Genomic DNA, 21,820 nt, shown 5'->3' with positions numbered 1-21,820 from the left:
CAGAAGATGAGTTCTAGAAATGTTACCATCAGTGGCAGAAGCGCTGGAAAAAGTGTGTGCAATCAGAAGGGAACTACTCTGAAGGAGACAACACTAAGTTTGACTAAAACGGTAAGCAACATTGTTTTCTCACATCAGTCTCATTACTTTATTGTCCCACCTCATATATCTAGCTCTCCTGTGGTATCCAAAAACAAAGAATTACATTCTTTAGCTTTTGATAGGATATTACAGAAGATGAGTTCCGGAAATGTTACCATCAGTGGCAGAAGCGCTGGAAAAAGTGCGTGCAATCAGAAGGGAACTACTCTGAAGGAGACAACACTAAGTTTGACTAAAACGGTAAGCAACATTGTTTTTTCACATCAGTCTCATTACTTTATTGTCTCTCGTCATGTATCTAGCTCTCCTGTGGTATCCAAAAACAAAGAATTACATTCTTTAGCTTTTGATAGGATATTACAGAAGATGAGTTCCAGAAATGTTACCATCAGTGGCAGAAGCGTTGGAAAAAGCGTGTGCAATCAGAAGGAACTACTCTGAAGGAGACAACACTAAGTTTGACTAAAACGGTAAGCAACATTGTTTTTTCACATCAGTCTCATTACTTTATTGTCTCACCTTATATATCTAGCTCTCCTGTGGTAACCAAAAACAAAGAATTACATTCTTTAGCTTTTGATAGGATATTACAGAAGATGAGTTCTAGAAATGTTACCATCAGTGGCAGAAGCGCTGGAAAAAGTGGGTGCAATCAGAAGGGAACTACTCTGAAGGAGACAACACTAAGTTTGACTAAAACGGTAAGCAACATTGTTTCTTCACATCAGTCTCATTACTTTATTGTCTCACCTCATATATATAGCTCTCCTGTGGTATCCAAAAACAAAGATTTACATTCTTTATCTTTTTAGGATATTACAGAAGATGAGTTCCAGAAATGTTACCATCAGTGGCAGAAGCGCTGGAAAAAGTGTGTGCAATCAGAAGGGAACTGCTCTGAAGGAGACAACATTAAGTTTGACTAAAACGGTAAGAAACACTGTTTTTTCACTTCAGTCTCATTACTTTACTGTCTCACCTCATATATCTAGTTCTCCTGTGGTATCCAAAAACAAAGAATTACATTCTTTAGCTTTTGATAGGATATTACAGAAGATGAGTTCTAGAAATGTTACCATCAGTGGCAGAAGCGCTGGAAAAAGTGTGTGCAATCAGAAGGGAACTACTCTGAAGGAGACAACACTAAGTTTGACTAAAACGGTAAGCAACATTGTTTTTTCACATCAGTCTCATTACTTTATTGTCTCACCTCATATATCTAGCTCTCCTGTGGTATCCAAAAACAAAGAATTACATTCTTTAGCTTTTGATAGGATATTACAGAAGATGAGTTCTAGAAATGTTACCATCAGTGGCAGAAGCGCTGGAAAAAGTGGGTGCAATCAGAAGGGAACTACTCTGAAGGAGACAACACTAAGTTTGACTAAAACGGTAAGCAACATTGTTTCTTCACATCAGTCTCATTACTTTATTGTCTCACCTCATGTATCTAGCTCTCCTGTGGTATCCAAAAACAAAGAATTAAATTCTTTATCTTTTTAGGATATTACAGAAGATGAGTTCTAGAAATGTTACCATCAGTGGCAGAAGCGCTGGAAAAAGTGTGTGCAATCAGAAGGGAACTACTCTGAAGGAGACAACACTAAGTTTGATTAATACGGTAAGCAACATTGTTTTTTCACATCAGTCTCATTACTTTATTGTCTCACCTCATATATCTAGCTCTCCTGTGGTAACCAAATACAAAGAATTACATTCTTTAGCTTTTGATAGGATATTACAGAAGATGAGTTCTAGAAATGTTACCATCAGTGGCAGAAGCGCTGGAAAAAGTGTGTGCAATCAGAAGGGAACTACACTGAAGGAGACGACACTAAATTTGACTAAAACGGTAAGCAACATTGTTGTTTCACATAAGTCTCATTACTTTATTGTTTCACCTCATATATCTAGCTCTCCTGTGGTATCCAAAAACAAAGAATTACATTCTTTAGCTTTTGATAGGATATTACAGAAGATGAGTTCCAGAAATGTTACCATCAGTGGCAGAAGCGCTGGAAAAAGTGTGTGCAATCAGAAGGGAACTACTCTGAAGGAGACAACACTAAGTTTGACTAAAACGGTAAGCAACATTGTTTCTTCACATCAGTCTCATTACTTTATTGTCTCTCCTCATATATATAGCTCTCCTGTGGTATCCAAAAACAAAGATTTACATTCTTTATCTTTTTAGGATATTACAGAAGATGAGTTCCAGAAATGTTACCATCAGTGGCAGAAGCGCTGGAAAAAGTGTGTGCAATCAGAAGGGAACTGCTCTGAAGGAGACAACACTAAGTTTGACTAAAACGGTAAGCAACATTGTTTTTTCACATCAGTCTCATTACTTTATTGTCTCACCTCATATATCTAGCTCTCCTGTGGTATCCAAAAACAAAGAATTACATTCTTTAGCTTTAGATAGGATATTACAGAAGATGAGTTCCAGAAATGTTACCATCAGTGGCAGAAGCGCTGGAAAAAGTGGGTGCAATCAGAAGGGAACTACTCTGAAGGAGACAACACTAAGTTTGACTAAAACGGTAAGCAACATTGTTTTTTCACATCAGTCTCATTACTTTATTGTCTCACCTCATATATCTAGCTCTCCTGTGGTATCCAAAAACAAAGAATTACATTCTTTAGCTTTTGATAGGATATTACAGAAGATGAGTTCCAGAAATGTTACCATCAGTGGAAGAAGCGCTGGAATAAGTGTGTGCAATCAGAAGGGAATTACTCTGAAGGAGACAACACTAAGTTTGACTAAAACGGTAAGCAACATTGTTTTTTCACATCAGTCTCATTACTTTACTGTCTCACCTCATATATCTAGCTCTCCTGTGGTATCCAAAAACAAAGAATTACATTCTTTAGCTTTTGATAAGATATTACAGAAGATGAGTTCTAGAAATGTTACCATCAGTGGCAGAAGCGCTGGAAAAAGTGTGTGCAATCAGAAGGGAACTACTCTGAAGGAGACAACACTAAGTTTGACTAAAACGGTAAGCAACATTGTTTTTTCACATCAGTCTCATTACTTTATTGTCTCACCTCAAATATCTAGCTCTCCTGTGGTATCCAAAAACAAAGAATTACATTCTTTATCTGTTTAGGATATTACAGAAGATGAGTTCTAGAAATGTTACCATCAGTGGCAGAAGCGCTGGAAAAAGTGTGTGCAATCAGAAGGGAACTACTCTGAAGGAGACAACACTAAGTTTGACTAAAACGGTAAGCAACATTGTTTTCTCACATCAGTCTCATTACTTTATTGTCCCACCTCATATATCTAGCTCTCCTGTGGTATCCAAAAACAAAGAATTACATTCTTTAGCTTTTGATAGGATATTACAGAAGATGAGTTCCGGAAATGTTACCATCAGTGGCAGAAGCGCTGGAAAAAGTGCGTGCAATCAGAAGGGAACTACTCTGAAGGAGACAACACTAAGTTTGACTAAAACGGTAAGCAACATTGTTTTTTCACATCAGTCTCATTACTTTATTGTCTCACGTCATGTATCTAGCTCTCCTGTGGTATCCAAAAACAAAGAATTACATTCTTTAGCTTTTGATAGGATATTACAGAAGATGAGTTCCAGAAATGTTACCATCAGTGGCAGAAGCGTTGGAAAAAGCGTGTGCAATCAGAAGGAACTACTCTGAAGGAGACAACACTAAGTTTGACTAAAACGGTAAGCAACATTGTTTTTTCACATCAGTCTCATTACTTTATTGTCTCACCTTATATATCTAGCTCTCCTGTGGTAACCAAAAACAAAGAATTACATTCTTTAGCTTTTGATAGGATATTACAGAAGATGAGTTCTAGAAATGTTACCATCAGTGGCAGAAGCGCTGGAAAAAGTGTGTGCAATCAGAAGGGAACTACTCTGAAGGAGACAACACTAAGTTTGACTAAAACGGTAAGCAACATTGTTTCTTCACATCAGTCTCATTACTTTATTGTCTCACCTCATATATATAGCTCTCCTGTGGTATCCAAAAACAAAGATTTACATTCTTTATCTTTTTAGGATATTACAGAAGATGAGTTCCAGAAATGTTACCATCAGTGGCAGAAGCGCTGGAAAAAGTGTGTGCAATCAGAAGGGAACTGCTCTGAAGGAGACAACATTAAGTTTGACTAAAACGGTAAGCAACATTGTTTTTTCACATCAGTCTCATTACTTTATTGTCTCACCTCATATATCTAGCTCTCCTGTGGTATCCAAAAACAAAGAATTACATTCTTTAGCTTTTGATAGGATATTACAGAAGATGAGTTCCAGAAATGTTACCATCAGTGGCAGAAGCGTTGGAAAAAGCGTGTGCAATCAGAAGGAACTACTCTGAAGGAGACAACACTAAGTTTGACTAAACCGGTAAGCAACATTGTTTTTTCACATCAGTCTCATTACTTTATTGTCTCACCTTATGTATCTAGCTCTCCTGTGGTAACCAAAAACAAAGAATTACATTCTTTAGCTTTTGATAGGATATTACAGAAGATGAGTTCTAGAAATGTTACCATCAGTGGCAGAAGCGCTGGAAAAAGTGGGTGCAATCAGAAGGGAACTACTCTGAAGGAGACAACACTAAGTTTGACTAAAACGGTAAGCAACATTGTTTCTTCACATCAGTCTCATTACTTTATTGTCTCACCTCATATATATAGCTCTCCTGTGGTATCCAAAAACAAAGACTTACATTCTTTATCTTTTTAGGATATTACAGAAGATGAGTTCCAGAAATGTTACCATCAGTGGCAGAAGCGCTGGAAAAGTGTGTGCAATCAGAAGGGAACTGCTCTGAAGGAGACAACACTAAGTTTGACTAAAACGGTAAGCAACATTGTTTTTTCACATCAGTCTCATTACTTTATTGTCTCACCTCATATATCTAGCTCTCCTGTGGTATCCAAAAACAAAGAATTACATTCTTTAGCTTTTGATAGGATATTACAGAATATGAGTTCCAGAAATGTTACCATCAGTGGCAGAAGCGCTGGAAAAAGTGGGTGCAATCAGAAGGGAACTACTCTGAAGGAGACAACACTAAGTTTGACTAAAACGGTAAGCAACATTGTTTTTTCACATCAGTCTCATTACTTTATTGTCTCACCTCATATATCTAGCTCTCCTGTGGTATCCAAAAACAAAGAATTACATTCTTTAGCGTTTGATAGGATATTACAGAAGATGAGTTCCAGAAATGTTACCATCAGTGGAAGAAGCGCTGGAAAAAGTGTGTGCAATCAGAAGGGAATTACTCTGAAGGAGACAACACTACGTTTGACTAAAACGGTAAGCAACATTGTTTTTTCACATCAGTCTCATTACTTTACTGTCTCACCTCATATATCTAGCTCTCCTGTGGTATCCAAAAACAAAGAATTACATTCTTTAGCTTTTGATAGGAAATTACAGAAGATGAGTTCTAGAAATGTTACCATCAGTGGCAGAAGCGCTGTAAAAAGTGTGTGCAATCAGAAGGGAACTACTCTGAAGGAGACAACACTAAGTTTGACTAAAACGGTAAGCAACATTGTTTTATCACATCAGTCCCATTACTTTATTGTCTCACCTCATACATCTAGCTCTCCTGTGGTATCCAAAAACAAAGAATTACATTCTTTAGCTTTTGATAGGATATTACAGAAGATGAGTTCCAGAAATGTTACCATCAGTGGCAGAAGCGCTGGAAAAAGTGTGTGCAATCAGAAGGGAACTACTCTGAAGGAGACAACACTAAGTTTGACTAAAACGGTAAGCAACATTGTTTTTTCACATCAGTCTCATTACTTTACTGTCTCACCTCATATATCTTGCTCTCCTGTGGTATCCAAAAACAAAGAATTACATTCTTTAGCTTTTGATAGGATATTACAGAAGATGAGTTCCAGAAATGTTACCATCAGTGGAAGAAGCGCTGGAAAAAGTGTGTGCAATCAGAAGGGAACTACTCTGAAGGAGACAACACTAAGTTTGACTAAAACGGTAAGCAACATTGTTTTTTCACATCAGTCTCATTACTTTACTGTCTCACCTCATATATCTAGCTCTCCTGTGGTATCCAAAAACAAAGAATTACATTCTTTAGCTTTTGATAGGATATTACAGAAGATGAGTTCTAGAAATGTTACCATCAGTGGCAGAAGCGCTGGAAAAAGTGTGTGCAATCAGAAGGGAACTACTCTGAAGGAGACAACACTAAGTTTGACTAAAACGGTAAGCAACATTGTTTCTTCACATCAGTCTCATTACTTTATTGTCTCACCTCATATATATAGCTCTCCTGTGGTATCCAAAAACAAAGATTTACATTCTTTATCTTTTTAGGATATTACAGAAGATGAGTTCCAGAAATGTTACCATCAGTGGCAGAAGCGCTGGAAAAAGTGTGTGCAATCAGAAGGGAACTGCTCTGAAGGAGACAACATTAAGTTTGACTAAAACGGTAAGCAACATTGTTTTTTCACATCAGTCTCATTACTTTATTGTCTCACCTCATATATCTAGCTCTCCTGTGGTATCCAAAAACAAAGAATTACATTCTTTAGCTTTTGATAGGATATTACAGAAGATGAGTTCCAGAAATGTTACCATCAGTGGCAGAAGCGTTGGAAAAAGCGTGTGCAATCAGAAGGAACTACTCTGAAGGAGACAACACTAAGTTTGACTAAACCGGTAAGCAACATTGTTTTTTCACATCAGTCTCATTACTTTATTGTCTCACCTTATGTATCTAGTTCTCCTGTGGTAACCAAAAACAAAGAATTACATTCTTTAGCTTTTGATAGGATATTACAGAAGATGAGTTCTAGAAATGTTACCATCAGTGGCAGAAGCGCTGGAAAAAGTGGGTGCAATCAGAAGGGAACTACTCTGAAGGAGACAACACTAAGTTTGACTAAAACGGTAAGCAACATTGTTTCTTCACATCAGTCTCATTACTTTATTGTCTCACCTCATATATATAGCTCTCCTGTGGTATCCAAAAACAAAGATTTACATTCTTTATCTTTTTAGGATATTACAGAAGATGAGTTCGAGAAATGTTACCATCAGTGGCAGAAGCGCTGGAAAAGTGTGTGCAATCAGAAGGGAACTGCTCTGAAGGAGACAACACTAAGTTTGACTAAAACGGTAAGCAACATTGTTTTTTCACATCAGTCTCATTACTTTATTGTCTCACCTCATATATCTAGCTCTCCTGTGGTATCCAAAAACAAAGAATTACATTCTTTAGCTTTTGATAGGATATTACAGAATATGAGTTCCAGAAATGTTACCATCAGTGGCAGAAGCGCTGGAAAAAGTGGGTGCAATCAGAAGGGAACTACTCTGAAGGAGACAACACTAAGTTTGACTAAAACGGTAAGCAACATTGTTTTTTCACATCAGTCTCATTACTTTATTGTCTCACCTCATATATCTAGCTCTCCTGTGGTATCCAAAAACAAAGAATTACATTCTTTAGCGTTTGATAGGATATTACAGAAGATGAGTTCCAGAAATGTTACCATCAGTGGAAGAAGCGCTGGAAAAAGTGTGTGCAATCAGAAGGGAATTACTCTGAAGGAGACAACACTACGTTTGACTAAAACGGTAAGCAACATTGTTTTTTCACATCAGTCTCATTACTTTACTGTCTCACCTCATATATCTAGCTCTCCTGTGGTATCCAAAAACAAAGAATTACATTCTTTAGCTTTTGATGGGAAATTACAGAAGATGAGTTCTAGAAATGTTACCATCAGTGGCAGAAGCGCTGGAAAAAGTGTGTGCAATCAGAAGGGAACTACTCTGAAGGAGACAACACTAAGTTTGACTAAAACGGTAAGCAACATTGTTTTATCACATCAGTCCCATTACTTTATTGTCTCACCTCATACATCTAGCTCTCCTGTGGTATCCAAAAACAAAGAATTACATTCTTTAGCTTTTGATAGGATATTACAGAAGATGAGTTCCAGAAATGTTACCATCAGTGGCAGAAGCGCTGGAAAAAGTGTGTGCAATCAGAAGGGAACTACTCTGAAGGAGACAACACTAAGTTTGACTAAAACGGTAAGCAACATTGTTTTTTCACATCAGTCTCATTACTTTACTGTCTCACCTCATATATCTTGCTCTCCTGTGGTATCCAAAAACAAAGAATTACATTCTTTAGCTTTTGATAGGATGTTACAGAAGATGAGTTCCAGAAATGTTACCATCAGTGGAAGAAGCGCTGGAAAAAGTGTGTGCAATCAGAAGGGAACTACTCTGAAGGAGACAACACTAAGTTTGACTAAAACGGTAAGCAACATTGTTTTTTCACATCAGTCTCATTACTTTACTGTCTCACCTCATATATCTAGCTCTCCTGTGGTATCCAAAAACAAAGAATTACATTCTTTAGCTTTTGATAGGATATTACAGAAGATGAGTTCTAGAAATGTTACCATCAGTGGCAGAAGCGCTGGAAAAAGTGTGTGCAATCAGAAGGGAACTACTCTGAAGGAGACAACACTAAGTTTGACTAAAACGGTAAGCAACATTGTTTTTTCACATCAGTCCCATTACTTTATTGTCTCACCTCATACATCTAGCTCTCCTGTGGTATCCAAAAACAAAGAATTACATTCTTTAGCTTTTGATAGGATATTACAGAAGATGAGTTCCAGAAATGTTACCATCAGTGGCAGAAGCGCTGGAAAAAGTGTGTGCAATCAGAAGGGAACTACTCTGAAGGAGACAACACTAAGTTTGACTAAAACGGTAAGCAACATTGTTTTTTCACATCAGTCTCATTACTTTACTGTCTCACCTCATATATCTAGCTCTCCTGTGGTATCCAAAAACAAAGAATTACATTCTTTAGCTTTTGATAGGATATTACAGAAGATGAGTTCCAGAAATGTTACCATCAGTGGAAGAAGCGCTGGAAAAAGTGTGTGCAATCAGAAGGGAATTACTCTGAAGGAGACAACACTACGTTTGACTAAAACGGTAAGCAACATTGTTTTTTCACATCAGTCTCATTACTTTACTGTCTCACCTCATATATCTTGCTCTCCTGTGGTATCCAAAAACAAAGAATTACATTCTTTAGCTTTTGATAGGATATTACAGAAGATGAGTTCTAGAATTGTTACCATCAGTTGCAGAAGCGCTGGAAAAAGTGGGTGCAATCAGAAGGGAACTACTCTGAAGGAGACAACACTAAGTTTGACTAAAACGGTAAGCAACATTGTTATTTGACATCAGTCCCATTACTTTATTGTCTCACCTCATACATCTAGCTCTCCTGTGGTATCCAAAAACAAAGAATTATATTCTTTAGCTTTTGATAGGATATTACAGAAGATGAGTTCCAGAAATGTTACCATCAGTGGCAGAAGCGCTGGAAAAAGTGTGTGCAATCAGAAGGGAACTACTCTGAAGGAGACAACACTAAGTTTGACTAAAACGGTAAGCAACATTGTTTTTTCACATCAGTCTCATTACTTTACTGTCTCACCTCATATATCTTGCTCTCCTGTGGTATCCAAAAACAAAGAATTACATTCTTTAGCTTTTGATAGGATATTACAGAAGATGAGTTCCAGAAATGTTACCATCAGCGGAAGAAGCGCTGGAAAAAGTGTGTGCAATCAGAAGGGAACTACTCTGAAGGAGACAACACTAAGTTTGACTAAAACGGTAAGCAACATTGTTTTTTCACATCAGTCTCATTACTTTACTGTCTCACCTCATATATCTTGCTCTCCTGTGGTATCCAAAAACAAAGAATTACATTCTTTAGCTTTTGATAGGATATTACAGAAGATGAGTTCCAGAAATGTTACCATCAGTGGCAGAAGCGCTGGAAAAAGTGTGTGCAATCAGAAGGGAACTACTCTGAAGGAGACAACACTAAGTTTGACTAAAACGGTAAGCAACATTGTTTTTTCACATCAGTCCCATTACTTTATTGTCTCACCTCATACATCTAGCTCTCCTGTGGTATCCAAAAACAAAGAATTACATTCTTTAGCTTTTGATAGGATATTACAGAAGATGAGTTCTTCAATTGTTGCCATCAGTGGCAGAAGCGCTAAAAAGGTGTGTGCAATCAGAAGGGAACTACAATGAAGGAGACAACACTAAGTTTGACTAAAACGGTAAGCAACATTTTTTTTCCCATCAGTCTCTTTACTTTATTGTCTCACCTCATATATCTAGCTCTCCTGTGGTATCCAAAAACAAAGAATTACATTCTTTAGCTTTTGATAATATATTACAGAAGATGATTTCTACTATTGTTACCTTCAGTGGCAGAAGCGCTAAAAAAGTGTGTGCAATCAGAAGGGAACTACAATGAAGGAGACAACACTAAGTTTGACTAAAACGGTAAGCAACATTGTTTTTTCACATCGGTCTCATTACTTTATTGTCTCACCTCATATATCTAGCTCTCCTGTGGTATCCAAAAACAAAGAATTACATTCTTTATCTTTTTAGGATATTCCAGAAGATGAGTTCTAGAAATGTTACCATCAGTGGCAGAAGCGATGGAAAAGGTGTGTGCAATCAGAAGGGAACTACTCTGAAGGAGACAACACTAAGTTTGACTAAAACGGTAAGCAACATTGTTTTTTCACATCAGTCTCATTACTTTATTGTCTCACCTCATATATCTAGCTCTCCTGTGGTATCCAAAAACAAAGAATTACATTCTTTAGCTTTTGAGAGGATATTATAGAAGATGAGTTCTAGAAATGTTACCATCAGTGGCAGAAGCGACAAAAAAAATGTGTGCAATCAGAAGGGAACTACTCTGAAGGAGACAACACTAAGTTTGACTAAAACGGTAAGCAACATTGTTTTCTCACATCGGTTTCATTACTTTATTGTCTCACCTCATATATCTAGGTCTCCTGTGGTATCCAAAAACAAAGAATTACATTCTTTAGATTTTGAGAGGATATTACAGAAGATGAGTTCCAGAAATGTTACCATCAGTGGCAGAAGCGCTGGAAAAAGTGTGAGCAATCAGAAGGGAACTACTCTGAAGGAGACAACACTAAGTAAGACTAAAACGGTAAGCAACATTGTTTTTTCACATCAGTCTCATTACTTTATTGTCTTACCTCATATATCCAGCTCTCCTGTGGTATCCAAAAGCAAAGAATTACATTCTTTAGCTTTTAATAGGATATTGCAGAAGATGTGTTCTAGAAATGTTACCATCAGTTTCAGAAGCGCTGGAAAAAGTGTGTGCAATCAGAAGGGAACTACTCTGAAGGAGACAACACTAAGTTTGACTAAAATGGTAAGCAACATTGTTTTTTCACATCAGTCTCATACTTTATTGTCTCACCTCATATATCTAGCTCTCCTGTGGTATCCAAAAACAAAGAATTACATTCTTTATCTTTTTAGGATATTACAGAACATGAGTTCTAGAAATGTTACCATCAGTGGCAGAAGCGCTGGAAAAAGTGTGTGTAATCAGAAGGGAACTACTCTGAAGGAGACAACACTAAGTTTGACTAAAACGGTAAGCAACATTGTTTTTTCACATCAGTCTCATTACTTTATTGTGTCACCTCATATATCTAGCTCTCCTGTGGTATCCAAAAACAAAGAATTACATTCTTTAGCTTTTGATAGGATATTACAGAAGATGAGTTCCAGAAATGTTACCATCAGTGGAAGAAGCGCTGGAAAAAGTGTGTGCAATCAGAAGGGAACTACTCTGAAGGAGACAACACTAAGTTTGACTAAAACGGTAAGCAACATTGTTTTTTCACATCAGTCTCATTACTTTACTGTCTCACCTCATATATCTAGCTCTCCTGTGGTATCCAAAAACAAAGAATTACATTCTTTAGCTTTTGATAGGATATTACAGAAGATGAGTTCTAGAAATGTTACCATCAGTGGCAGAAGCGCTGGAAAAAGTGTGTGCAATCAGAAGGGAACTACTCTGAAGGAGACAACACTAAGTTTGACTAAAACGGTAAGCAACATTGTTTTTTCACATCAGTCCCATTACTTTATTGTCTCACCTCATACATCTAGCTCTCCTGTGGTATCCAAAAACAAAGAATTACATTCTTTAGCTTTTGATAGGATATTACAGAAGATGAGTTCCAGAAATGTTACCATCAGTGGCAGAAGCGCTGGAAAAAGTGTGTGCAATCAGAAGGGAACTACTCTGAAGGAGACAACACTAAGTTTGACTAAAACGGTAAGCAACATTGTTTTTTCACATCAGTCTCATTACTTTACTGTCTCACCTCATATATCTTGCTCTCCTGTGGTATCCAAAAACAAAGAATTACATTCTTTAGCTTTTGATAGGATATTACAGAAGATGAGTTCCAGAAATGTTACCATGAGTGCCAGAAGCGCTGGAAAAAGTGTGTGCAATCAGAAGGGAACTACTCTGAAGGAGACAACACTAAGATTGACTAAAACGGAAAGCAACATTGTTTTTTCACATCAGTCTCATTACTTTATTGTCTCACCTCATATATCTAGCTCTCCTGTGGTATCCAAAAACAAAAAATTACATTCTTTAGCTTTTGATAGGATATTACAGAAGATGAGTTCCAGAAATGTTACCATCAGTGGAAGAAGCGCTGGAAAAAGTGTGTGCAATCAGAAGGGAATTACTCTGAAGGAGACAACACTACGTTTGACTAAAACGGTAAGCAACATTGTTTTTTCACATCAGTCTCATTACTTTACTGTCTCACCTCATATATCTAGCTCTCCTGTGGTATCCAAAAACAAAGAATTACATTCTTTAGCTTTTGATAGGATATTACAGAAGATGAGTTCTAGAATTGTTACCATCAGTTGCAGAAGCGCTGGAAAAAGTGGGTGCAATCAGAAGGGAACTACTCTGAAGGAGACAACACTAAGTTTGACTAAAACGGTAAGCAACATTGTTATTTGACATCAGTCCCATTACTTTATTGTCTCACCTCATACATCTAGCTCTCCTGTGGTATCCAAAAACAAAAAATTATATTCTTTAGCTTTTGATAGGATATTACAGAAGATGAGTTCCAGAAATGTTACCATCAGTGGCAGAAGCGCTGGAAAAAGTGTGTGCAATCAGAAGGGAACTACTCTGAAGGAGACAACACTAAGTTTGACTAAAACGGTAAGCAACATTGTTTTTTCACATCAGTCTCATTACTTTACTGTCTCACCTCATATATCTTGCTCTCCTGTGGTATCCAAAAACAAAGAATTACATTCTTTAGCTTTTGATAGGATATTACAGAAGATGAGTTCCAGAAATGTTACCATCAGTGGAAGAAGCGCTGGAAAAAGTGTGTGCAATCAGAAGGGAACTACTCTGAAGGAGACAACACTAAGTTTGACTAAAACGGTAAGCAACATTGTTTTTTCACATCAGTCTCATTACTTTACTGTCTCACCTCATATATCTTGCTCTCCTGTGGTATCCAAAAACAAAGAATTACATTCTTTAGCTTTTGATAGGATATTACAGAAGATGAGTTCCAGAAATGTTACCATCAGTGGCAGAAGCGCTGGAAAAAGTGTGTGCAATCAGAAGGGAACTACTCTGAAGGAGACAACACTAAGTTTGACTAAAACGGTAAGCAACATTGTTTTTTCACATCAGTCCCATTACTTTATTGTCTCACCTCATACATCTAGCTCTCCTGTGGTATCCAAAAACAAAGAATTACATTCTTTAGCTTTTGATAGGATATTACAGAAGATGAGTTCTTCAATTGTTGCCATCAGTGGCAGAAGCGCTAAAAAGGTGTGTGCAATCAGAAGGGAACTACAATGAAGGAGACAACACTAAGTTTGACTAAAACGGTAAGCAACATTTTTTTTCCCATCAGTCTCTTTACTTTATTGTCTCACCTCATATATCTAGCTCTCCTGTGGTATCCAAAAACAAAGAATTACATTCTTTAGCTTTTGATAATATATTACAGAAGATGAGTTCTACTATTGTTACCATCAGTGGCAGAAGCGCTAAAAAAGTGTGTGCAATCAGAAGGGAACTACAATGAAGGAGACAACACTAAGTTTGACTAAAACGGTAAGCAACATTGTTTTTTCACATCGGTCTCATTACTTTATTGTCTCACCTCATATATCTAGCTCTCCTGTGGTATCCAAAAACAAAGAATTACATTCTTTATCTTTTTAGGATATTCCAGAAGATGAGTTCTAGAAATTTTACCATCAGTGGCAGAAGCGATGGAAAAGGTGTGTGCAATCAGAAGGGAACTACTCTGAAGGAGACAACACTAAGTTTGACTAAAACGGTAAGCAACATTGTTTTTTCACATCAGTCTCATTACTTTATTGTCTCACCTCATATATCTAGCTCTCCTGTGGTATCCAAAAACAAAGAATTACATTCTTTAGCTTTTGATAGGATATTACAGAAGATGTGTTCTAGAAATGTTACCATCAGTTTCAGAAGCGCTGGAAAAAGTGTGTGCAATCAGAAGGGAACTACTCTGAAGGAGACAACACTAAGTTTGACTAAAATGGTAAGCAACATTTTTTTTTCACATCAGTCTCATACTTTATTGTCTCACCTCATATATCTAGCTCTCCTGTGGTATCCAAAAACAAAGAATTACATTCTTTATCTTTTTAGGATATTACAGAACATGAGTTCTAGAAATGTTACCATCAGTGGCAGAAGCGCTGGAAAAAGTGTGTGTAATCAGAAGGGAACTACTCTGAAGGAGACAACACTAAGTTTGACTAAAACGGTAAGCAACATTGTTTTTTCACATCAGTCTCATTACTTTATTGTGTCACCTCATATATCTAGCTCTCCTGTGGTATCCAAAAACAAAGAATTACATTCTTTAGCTTTTGATAGGATATTACAGAAGATGAGTTCCAGAAATGTTACCATCAGTTTCAGAAGCGCTGGAAAAAGTGTGTGGAATCAGAAGGGAACTACTCTGAAGGAGACAACACTAAGTTTGACTAAAATGGTAAGCAACATTGTTTTTTCACATCAGTCTCATACTTTATTGTCTCACCTCATATATCTAGCTCTCCTGTGGTATCCAAAAACAAAGAATTACATTCTTTATCTTTTTAGGATATTACAGAACATGATTTCTAGAAATGTTACCATCAGTGGCAGAAGCGCTGGAAAAAGTGTGTGCAATCAGAAGGGAACTACTCTGAAGGAGACAACACTAAGTTTGACTAAAACGGTAAGCAACATTGTTTTTTCACATCAGTCTCATTACTGTATTGTGTCACCTCATATATCTAGCTCTCCTGTGGTATTCAAAAACAAAGAATTACATTCTTTATCTTTTTAGGATATTACAGAAGATGAGTTCTAGAAATGTTACCATCAGTGGCAGAAGCGCTGGAAAAAGTGTATGCAATCAGAAGGGAACTGCTCTGAAGGAGACAACACTAAGTTTGACTAAAACAGTAAGCAACATTGTTTTTTCACATCAGTCTTATTACTTTATTGTCTCACCTCATATATCTAGCTCTCCTGTGGTATCCAAAAACAAAGAATTACATTCTTTATATTTTTAGGATATTACAGAAGATGAGTTCTAGAAATGTTACCATCAGTGGCAGAAGCGCTGGAAAAAGTGTGTGCAATCAAAAGGGAACTACTCTGAAGGAGACAACAGTAAGTTTGACTAAAACGGTAAGCAACATTGTTTTTTCACATCAGTCTCATTACTTTATTGTCTCACCTCATATATCTAGCTCTCCTGTGGTATCCAAAAACAAAGAATTACATTCTTTATCTTTTTAGGATATTACAGAAGATGAGTTCTAGAAATGTTACCATCAGTGGCAGAAGCGCTGGAAAAAGTGTATGCAATCAGAAGGGAACTACTCTGAAGGAGACAACACCATGTTTGACTAAAACGGTAAGCAACATTGTTTTTTCACATCAGTCTTATTACTTTATTGTCTCACCTCATATATCTAGCTCTCCTATGGTATCGAAAAACAAAGAGTTGCATTCTTCATCTTTTTAGGATTTTACAGAAGATGAGTTCTAGAAATGTTTCCATCAGTGGCAGAAGCGCAGAAAAAAGTGTGTGCAATCAGAATTGAACTACTCTGAAGGAGACAACACTAAGTTTGACTAAAACGGTAAGCAACATTGGTTTTTCACATCAGTCTCATTACTTTATTGTCTCACCTCATATATCTAGCTCCCCTGTGGTATCCAAAAAGTAATAATAACATTCTTTAGCTTTTGATAGGATATTACAGAAGATGAGTTCCAGAAATGTTACCATCAGTTTCAGAAGCGCTGGAAAAAGTGTGTGCAATCAGAAGGGAACTACTCTGAAGGAGACAACACTTAGTTTGACTAAAATGGTAAGCAACATTGTTTTTTCACATCAGTTTCATACTTTATTGTCTCACCTCATATATCTAGCTCTCCTGTGGTATCCAAAAACAAAGAATTACATTCTTTAGCTTTTGATAGGATATTACAGATGATGGGTTTTAGAAATGTTACCATCAGTGGCAGAAGCGCTGGAAAAAGTGTGTGCAATCAGAAGGCAACTACCCTGAAGGAGACAACACTAAGTTTGAATAAAACGGTAAGCAACATTGTTTTTTCACATCAGTATCATTACTTTATTGTGTCACCTCATATATCTAGCTCTCCTGTGGTATCCAAAAACAAAGAATTACATTCCTTAGCTTTTGATAGGATATTATAGAAGGTGAGTACTAGAAATGTTACCATCAGTGGCAGAAGCGCTGGAAAAAGTGTGTGCAATCAGAAGGGAACTACTCTGAAGGAGACAACACTAAGTTTGACTAAAACGGTAAGCAACATTGTTTTTTCACATCAGTCTCATTACTTTATTGTCTCACCTCATATATCTAGCTCTCCTGTGGTATCCAAAAACAAAGAATTACATTCTTTAGCTTTTGAGAGGATATTATAGAAGATGAGTTCTAGAAATGTTACCATCAGTGGCAGAAGCGCTGGAAAAAGTGGGTGCAATCAGAAGGGAACTACTCTGAAGGAGACAACACTAAGTTTGACTAAAACGGTAAGCAACATTGTTTTTTCACATCAGTCTCATTACTTTATTGTGTCACCTCATATATCTAGCTCTCCTGTGGTATCCAAAAACAAAGAATTACATTCTTTAGCTTTTGATAGGATATTACAGAAGATGGGTTTTAGAAATGTTACCATCAGTGGCAGAAGCGCTGGAAATAGTGTGTGCAATCAGAAGGCAACTACTCTGAAGGAGACAACACTAAGTTTGAATAAAACGGTAAGAAACATTGGATTTTCACATCAGTATCATTACTTTATTGTGTTACCTCATATATCTAGCTCTCCTGTGGTATTCAAAAACAAAGAATTACATTCTTTATCTTTTTAGGATATTACAGAAGATGAGTTCTTGAAATGTTACCATCAGTGGCAGAAGCGCTGGAAAAAGTGTATGCAATCAGAAGGGAACTGCTCTGAAGGAGACAACACTAAGTTTGACTAAAACGGTAAGCAACATTGTTTTTTCACATCAGTCTTATTACTTTATTGTCTCACCTCATATATCTAGCTCTCCTGTGGTATCGAAAAACAAAGAATTACATTCTTTATATTTTTAGGATATTACAGAAGATGAGTTCTAGAAATGTTACCATCAGTGGCAGAAGCGCTGGAAAAAGTGTGTGCAATCAGAAGGGAACTACTCTGAAGGAGACAACACTAAGTTTGACTAAAACGGTTAGCAACATTGTTTTTTCACATCAGTCTCTTTACTTTATTGTCTCACCTCATATTTCTAGCTCTCCTGTGGTATCCAAAAACAAAGAATTACATTCTTTAGCTTTTGATAGGATATTACAGAAGACGAGTTCTAGAAATGTTACCATCAGTGGCAGAAGCGCTGGAAAAAGTGTGTGCAATCAGAAGGGAACTACTCTGAAGGAGACAACACAAAGTTTAACTAAAATGGTAAGCAACATTGTTTTTTCACATCAGTTTCATTACTTTATTGTCTCACCTCATATATCTAGCTCTCCTGTGGTACCCAAAAACAAAGAATTACATTCTTTAGCTTTTGATAGGATATTACAGATGATGAGTTCTAGAAATGTTACCATCAGTGGCAGAAACGCCAAAAAAAGTGTGTGCAATCAGAAGGGAACTACTCTGAAGGAGACAACACTAAGTTTGACTAAAACGGCAAGCAACATTGTTTTTTCACATCAGTCTCATTACTTTATTGTCTCACCTCATATATCTAGCTCTCCTGTGGTATCCAAAAACAAAGAATTACATTCTTCATCTTTTTTGGATATTACAGAAGATGAGTTCTAGAAATGTTACCATCAGTGGCAGAAGCGCTGGAAAAAGTGTGTGCAATCAGAAGGGAACTACTCTGAAGGAGACAACATTAAGTTTGACTAAAACGGTAAGCAACATTGTTTTTTCACATCAGTCTCATTACTTTATTGTCTCACCTCATATATCTAGCTCTCCTGTGGTATCCAAAAACAAAGAATTACATTCTTTAGCTTTTGATAGGATATTACAGAAGATGAGTTCGAGAAATGTTACCATCAGTGGCAGAAGCGCTGGAAAAATTGGGTGCAATCAGAAGGGAACTACTCTGAAGAATACAACACTAAGTTTGACTAAAACGGAAAACAACATTGTTTTTTCACATCAGTTTCATTACTTTATTGTCTCACCTCATATATCTAGCTCTCCTGTTGTATCCAAAAACAAAGAATTTCATTCTTTAGCTTTTGATAGGATATTATAGAACACTAGTTCTAGAAATGTTACCATCAGTGGCAGAAGCGCTGGAAAAAGTGTGTGCAATCAGAAGGGAACTACTCTGAAGGAGACAACACTAAGTTTGACTAAAACGGTAAACAACATTGTTTTTTCACATCAGTCTCATTACTTTATTGTCTCACCTCATATATCTAGCCATCCTGTGGTATCCAAAAACTAAGAATTACATTCTTTAGCTTTTGATGGGATATTACAGAAGATGAGTTCTAGAAATGTTACCATCAGTGGCAGAAGCGCTGGAAAAAGTGTGTGCAATGAGAAGGTAACTACCCTAAAGGAGACAACACTAAGTTTGTCTAGAACGGTAAGCAACATTGTTTTTTCACATCAGTCTCATTACTTTATTGTCTCACCTCATATATCTAGCTCTCCTGTGGTATCCAAAAACAAAGAATTACATTCTTTAGCTTTTGATATTATATTACAGAAGATGAGTTCTAGAAATGTTACCATCAGTGGCAGAAGCGCTGGAAAAAGTGTGTGCAATCAGAAGGGAACTACTCTGAAGGAGACAACACTAAGTTTGTCTAAAACGGTAGGCAACATTGTTTTTTCACATCAGTCTCATTACTTTATTGTCTCACCTCATATATCTAGCTCTCCTGTGGTATCCAAAAGCAAAGAATTACATTCTTTATCTTTTTAGGATATTACATAACATGAGTTCTAGAAATGCTACCATCAGTGGCAGAAGCGCTGGAAAAAGTGTGTGCAATCAGAAGGGAACTGCTCTGAAGGAAACAACACTAAGTTTGACGAAAATGGTAGGCAACATTGTTTTTTCACATCAGTCTCATTACTGTATTGTGTCACCTCATATATCTAGCTCTCCTGTGGTATCCAAAAACAAAGAATTATATTCTTTAGCTTTTGATAGGATATTACAGAAGATGAGTTCTAGAAATGTTACCATCAGTTTCAGAAGCGCTGGAAAAAGTGTGTGGAATCAGAAGGGAACTACTCTGAATGAGACAACACTAAATTTGACTAAAATGGTAAGCAACATTGTTTTTTCACATCAGTCTCATACTTTATTGTCTCACCTCATATATCTAGCTCTCCTGTGGTATCCAAAGAAAAAGAATTACATTCTTTATTTTTTTAGGATATTACAGAAGATGAGTTCTAGAAATGTTACCATCAGTGGCAGAAGCGCTGGAAAAAGTGTGTGCAATCAGAAGGTAACTACTCTGAAGGAGACAACCCTAATTTTGACTAAAATGGTAAGCAACATTGCTTTTTCACATCAGTCTCATTACTTTATTGTCTCACCTCATATATCTAGCTCTCCTGTGGTATCCAAAAACAAAGAATTACTTTCTTTACCTTTTAATAAGATATTACAGAAGATGAGTTCTAGAAATGTTACCAGCAGTGGCAGAAGCGCTGGAAAAAGTGTATGCAATCATAAGGGAACTACTCTGAGGGAGACAACACTATGTTTGACTAAAACGGTAAGCAACATTGTTTTTTCACATCAGTCTTATTACTTTATTGTCTCACCTCTTATATCTAGCTCTCCTGTGGTATCGAAAAACAAAGAATTACATTCTTCATCTTTTTAGGATTTTACAGAAGATGAGTTCTAGAAATGTTACCATCAGATGCAGAAGCGCAGGAAATAGTGTGTGCAATCAGAATTGAACTACTCTGAAGGAGACAACACTAAGTTTGACTAAAACGGTAAGCAACATTGGTTTTTCACATCAGTCTCATTACTTTATCGTCTCACCTCATATATCTAGCTCTCCTGTGGTATCCAAAAACTAATAATAACATTCTTTAGCTTTTGATAGGTTATTACGGAAGATGAGTTCCAGAAATGTTACCATTAGTTTCAGAAGCGCTGGAAAAAGTGTGTGCAATCAGAAGGGAACTACTCTGAAGGAGACAACACTTAGTTTGACTAAAATGGTAAGCAACATTGTTTTTTCACATCAGTTTCATACTTTATTGTCTCACCTCATATATCTAGCTCTCCTGTGGTATCCAAAAACAAAGAATTACATTCTTTAGCTTTTGATAGGATATTACAGATGATGGGTTTTAGAAATGTTACCATCAGTGGCAGAAGCGCTGGAAAAAGTGTGTGCAATCAGAAGGCAACTACCCTGAAGGAGACAACACTAAGTTTGAATAAAACGGTAAGCAACATTGTTTTTTCACATCAGTATCATTACTTTATTGTGTCACCTCATATATCTAGCTCTCCTGTGGTATCCAAAAACAAAGAATTACATTCTTTAGCTTTTGATAGGATATTATAGAAGATGAGTTCTAGAAATGTTACCATCAGTGGCAGAAGCGCTGGAAAAAGTGTGTGCAATCAGAAGGGATCTACTCTAAAGGAGACAACACTAAGTTTGACTAAAACGGTAAGCAACATTGTTTTTTCACATCAGTCTCATTACTTTATTGTGTCACCTCATATATCTAGCTCTCTTGTGGTATCCAGAAACAAAGAATTACATTCTTTAGCTTTTGATAGGATATTACAGAAGATGAGTTCGAGAAATGTTACCATCAGTTTCAGAAGCGCTGGAAAAAGTGTGTGGAATCGGAAGGGAACTAGTCTGAAGGAGACAACACTAAGTTTGACTAAAATGGTAAGCAACATTGTTTTTTCACATCAGTCTCATACTTTATTGTCTCACCTCATATATCTAGCTCTGCTGTGGTATCCAAAAACAAAGAATTACATTCTTTATCTTTTTAGGATATTACAGAAGATGAGTTCTAGAAATGTTACCATCAGTGGCAGAAGCGCTGGAAAAAGTGTGTGCAATCAGAAGGGAACTACTCTGAAGGAGACAACACTAAGTTTGACTAAAACGGTAAGCAACATTGTTTTTTCACATCAGTCTCATTACTTTATTGTGTCACCTCATATATCTAC

The sequence above is a fragment of the Schistocerca gregaria genome, chromosome 5 (assembly GCF_023897955.1).
Source record: "Schistocerca gregaria isolate iqSchGreg1 chromosome 5, iqSchGreg1.2, whole genome shotgun sequence".
Taxonomy (NCBI): Eukaryota; Metazoa; Arthropoda; class Insecta; order Orthoptera; family Acrididae; genus Schistocerca; species Schistocerca gregaria.
Note: the sequence above shows the minus strand (reverse complement) of the source record.